This window comes from Physeter macrocephalus, chromosome 21 (assembly GCF_002837175.3).
Source record: "Physeter macrocephalus isolate SW-GA chromosome 21, ASM283717v5, whole genome shotgun sequence".
In the NCBI taxonomy this organism is placed as follows: Eukaryota; Metazoa; Chordata; class Mammalia; order Artiodactyla; family Physeteridae; genus Physeter; species Physeter macrocephalus.
This window is the reverse complement of record NC_041234.1, coordinates 2,870,604-2,875,871: the sequence shown is the minus strand read 5'-3', so window position 1 is coordinate 2,875,871 and position 5,268 is coordinate 2,870,604. Positions and strand designations below refer to the sequence as shown.

The window sequence follows — 5,268 nt, the reverse complement described above, 5'->3', positions numbered from 1 at the left end:
CGCGCGCTCTCTCTCTCTCTCTCTCTCTCTCTCTCTCTCTCTCTCTCTCTCTCTCTCCACACACACCCCCCCCACCCCCGCCCCCGAGGAAGCAGGGACCTAATCTTCCTAATCTTCCATCCCCAGCCTGGCAGAAGCAGGCAGCGCTCCATTCCCCTCTTGTGGTGTTGGTGGGTCCAGCCCCTGAGCTGATCTTCTATCTTCCCCTAGGCAGAAGCAGGCAACAGTACTCTGGCGCCCCTGCGAGGGCAGTGTCTGCAGGACAGAGCAGAGGCAGTGCGAATTAGTGGTCTACTTTCTCTGGGAAGGTATTAGCAGGGCCAAGTGAGGAGCTGAACACCTGCCCCATCCATCTGCAAGGAGGCAGCAGGAGTAAGAGCAACACTTCTGCAGAGGTGGCATCAGGGGGGCCGAGCAGGAAACTGAACATATACGCCCCACCCGACCCTCACACAATCCCGCAACAGGGAGGCTGCCTGCTTAACAAAAAAAATCAAAAAGGATCCAGAGTCTCATAATATACAAATTGACCAGGATAGAATAAAAAATCACTTGTACCAAGGACCTGGAAAGTCACAACTTGAATGAGAAGAGACATCCACCAAGATGAAATAAGTGTTGGAATTATCTGACAAGGATTTTAAAGCAACTCTAATAAAACTACTTCAACAAGCAACCCCAAAATGCCCATGACACAGACAAAAAAATAGCCCCAACCAAAGCCTGCTCTCTCTCGAACTAAAAGACCAGAAAAGGAGCAGACTAGCAAGATGGAAAACTTTTAGACAATAACCACTCTACTGCAGCCAGATGAAACAGTAAAAATTGTGACTCCATTCACACCAGCAACGGCAGAGTGGGAAGCAGACCCACTCCCCTGCCAGGGTAGTGTCAGTGGAGGCCACGTGGGGAGCAGTAACAAGGCACACCTGCCCCTCCCGCCCCTCCTAACCAGGGTGGTCAACACGTTACCATATGCAAGTCTGTGCGCCCGACGCGCAGTGAGGCCAAACGATACCAAAACGTCAGCGTTTGGAGCAGAGAAAGGTTTATTGCGGGGCCATGCAAGGAGATGGGTGGCTCATGCCTTAAAAACCCTGAACTCCCCAAAAGCTTTCAACAAAGCCCTTTTACAAGAAAGGTGAGGGAGGAGTGTGGTTAGTTGTTGCAAACTTCTTGGTGTCAGATCCTTTGTTCCTGAGATCAGGTCATGATGTTCCTGTAAACCTCCACCTAAACAAATGTTATTCCCTGTTCTGACAAGAAAGGGCAAGGTTCCAAGGATCGACTTTCGCCCTCCAAGGTCCAGGGCCTGGCTAAGAAAAGGGGGTCCCTGAGCGGGAGCGTTCGTCCAGCACCCAGTCTGGGTCCTCCCACCAGTGCCCAGGCCCAGCTGAAGAGGCAGCTCTCAGCTGGCGGCACCCACCCAGCCATCATCGCTGAGGGAGCCAGGCATCCAGGACCCAGCCGGCCCTCAGACTCCTCAGGCCGCCCAAAGGGGGCTGGGGGGGCAGGTCCTGTGGACTGTGACCCATGGAGACCGCCGCCGTCATTAGGTCAAAGAGGCGGGGATGGGGGACAGGCTTGCCGTCGCCTCAAGGCCTGGGCCTGGCCAGTGGGCAGCCATGGTGAGGGCTCCGGAGCTCTTTGGGACACAGCCCACAGCCTGTCCCCTGGGCCCCCAGAGCTCACCTGACGGCCGCCATCTGCCTCTCATTGCGCTCTCCACCGCGGGGACCACTGTCTGGCCAGCTACTGGCAGAGCTTGACCTCTAACCACCACGTTAAGGATCTCGCACTAACAGTTGTGCGGTAATGGCCACGTGCTCTCGTGCTCTCAGCTGTGTGCCCACCCAGCCCCTATTACAAACAGAGGCCTAGTGGAGAGCCCAACTCCCAACCACACCAGTCACAAGGAGGCCCTCTCCAGTGGGTGTCAATGGAGGCAAACTGAGGAAACCAAATTTCCATCCCCATCTGGTGCCCCCTCCCCTGCCAGAGGAATGTCAAAGGAGGCCAGATAAGACAGAAGACTAAATAAGGTCGAATCTAACGACATAATGTCCAAAATGTCCAGGTTTCAATAGAAAATTACTTGTCATGCTAATGACCTGGAAAACCTCAACAAGAATGAGAGAAGACTATCGAGATGCTAACACAGAGATGTCAGAATTATCCGATAAAGATTTCAAAGCAGCCATCATACAAAGAAGTCAAAAGGAAATTTTAATTTCATATCACTTAATGAAAATATATCAAAATATGTGGGATGCAGCTAAAGCAATACTAAGAGAGAAATTTATAGCACTAAATCCATGTTAGAAAAGAAGGTTTCAAACCAGTAATCTAAATTCTTACCTCTACACTAGAAAAAGAAAATAAACCCAAAGCAACATGGAAGGAAATAATAAAGATAAAAGCAGAAAGCAATGAAATTTCAAACAGGAAAATGACTGAAAAAAATCAATGAAGCAAAATCTGTTTCCACAAAAAAATTGATAAAGTTGATTAACCTCTACCAAGACTGCTAAAGATTTTTAAAAAGAGAGAAGACAAAAATCATCAATATCAGGAATGAAATAGGGGAGATGCCTACAATCCTGTAGCCATTCAAAGGATAGTAAAGAAATACCACAAATTTTACACTCATAAATTTGACAACTTACAAAAAAATGGGCCAATTCCTTGAAAACCACAAGCTACCAAAAGTTAACCAAGATGAAGTAAACAATAGTCAGATAATTATTAAATACAGTGAATTTGTAATTTTAGAGTTTCCAATAAAAGAAATCTTCAGGCTCTGATGGGTTCACTGGAGAATTCTACCAAACATTTAAAGATGAATCAGCATCAATTTTACATAATCTCTTCCAGAAATTAGAACAGGAAGAAACACTTCCTAGCTCATTTTATGAGCCTACTACTATGTGGATACCAAAACCCTGTCAGACAGCACAAAAAATGGAAACTATAGACTGATATATCGCTCATGAACTCAGGCACAAAAATCCTCAAAATATTAGCAAATCAAATCCAGTGATATATAAAAAGAAGCATGCACCATGACCAAGTTGGATTTATTCCAGATATTGCAAGGCTGATTCAATATTTGAAAACCATATCAACACGGTAAAGAAGGAAAATCATGCAATAGAAGAATCTGACAAAATCCAATACCCATTCGTGATTTAAAAAAAAAAAAAAAAAAAAAAAGAAACTCTCTGGCAAGCTACGAATGGAAGGTAATTCCCTAAACTTGATAAATATCATCCACAAAACCCTACCGCTAACATCATATTTAATGGTGAAAGACAATGCTTTTTCCCTAAGATCGCAAACAAGACAAGAAAGCCTACTCTAATCATTGTTACTTAACACAGTATTGTAAGTTCTTATCAGAGTAATAAGTGAAGAAAAAGAAATAAAAAGCAAACACATTGTAAACAAAGGAATAAAATGGACACAATTTGCAGATGACATGATTGTCTACATATAGAATCCCAAGGAATCCACCAAAAAACTCCTAGAACTAGTGAGTTTAGCAAGATTGTAGGATAGAAGATAAACACACAAAAATCAATCACATTTCTATATACAAACTATAAATATGTGGAGACAGAAATTAGAAGCAAAATACCATTTACAATTGCTCCAAGGAAATGAAATATAAACCTAAAAAAATATCTATAGGGCTTCCCTGGTGGCACAGTGGTTGAGAGTCCGCCTGCCGATGCAAGGGACACAGGTTCGTGCCCCGGTCCGGAAGGATCCCACACCGCGGAGCGGCTGGGCCCGTGAACCATGGCCGCTGAGCCTGCACGTCTGGAGCCTGTGCTCCACAGCGGGAGAGGCCACAACAGTGAGAGGCCCGCATACCGCAAAAAAAAAAAAAAAAAATCTGTAGGATCTGTATCCTGAAAATTATAAAATGTTAATGAAAAAAACTGAAGAGAACCTAAATAAATTGAGAAACATACTGTACTCATGTATCAGAAGACTCAACAAGATGCCAATTCTCCCCAAAGTGATGTATAAATTTAAAGTAATTCCTATCAAAATCCCAGCAAGTGTTTTGTAGATATACGAAAGCTTACTCTAAAACAGAAATTGAAAGGCATATGACCTGGAATAGCTAAAGAAATTTCGAAAAAGCAGAATAATGTGGGAGGAATCACTATATCTGATGTTGAGGCTTGCTACAGAGCTACATATCAGTAGTCAAGACACCATGATACTGGCAGAAGGATAAACACATCGATCAATGGGACACCTCAGAGAATCCAGAAATAAAGCCACGCAAATATGCTCAACTGATTTTTGCCTGCAAAAGAAATTCAATGGAGGAAGGACAGACTTTTCAACAAGTGGTGCTACAGCAACTGGTCATCCACAGGCCAAAAAACAAAAAGCCTCAACCTACATCTCTCAAAAAACTTACACAAAAATTAACTCAAAATGGATCATGGACTTAAATGCAAAATGTAAATCTATAAAATTTTAGAAGCAAACAAAGGAGAAAATCTTTAGGATAAAGGACTAGACAAAGAGTTCTTAGACTTACCACCAAAAATACAATACATACAAGGAAAAAAATTGTTAAATCACCTCATCAAAATTAAAATATTCTGCTCTGTGAAAGACCCTACTAAGCAATGAAAAGACAACCTACAAGCTGGAAGAAAATATTTTCAAACATATCCAACAAAGGATTTTAATCCAGAATATATATATTTTAAAAACTCCTTAAACTGAACAGTAATAAAACAAACATTCAACTAGAAAATGGACAAAAGACACAAACAGATATTTCACTGAAGAGGATACAGAGATGCCAAATAAGCACATGAAAAGATAGTCAACATTATTAGCCATTACAGAAATGCAAATTTAAACTACCATGAGATCACCTACATACCTATCAGAATGGCTAAAATAAAAAATAGTGATAATACCAAATGCTGGTGAGCACATGGAGAAACGAGACCAGTCATACACTGCTGATGGGAATAGAAACCACTCTGGAAAAAGAGTATGCTAGTTTCTTACAAAACTATATGCTCTTCTTTGGAGAAATGTCTATTTAGTTCTTCTGCCCATTTTTGCCAACAAACACATGAAAGAATGCTCAACATCATTAATCATTAGAGAAATGCAAATCAAAACTACAATGAGATATCATCTCACACCGGTCAGAATGGCCATCATCAAAAACTCTACAAACAATAAATGCTGGAGAGGGTGTGGAGAAAAGGGAACACTCTTGCACTG

At 42.6% G+C, this 5,268-nt stretch overlaps 1 protein-coding gene across 2 annotated transcripts in view; it reads right to left on the bottom strand.

Moving 5' to 3' along the window:
- Window positions 1-5,268, bottom strand: part of CDKL5 (cyclin dependent kinase like 5) — a 182,853-nt gene that overhangs the window by 96,100 nt on the left and 81,485 nt on the right. The window lies entirely within an intron of this gene.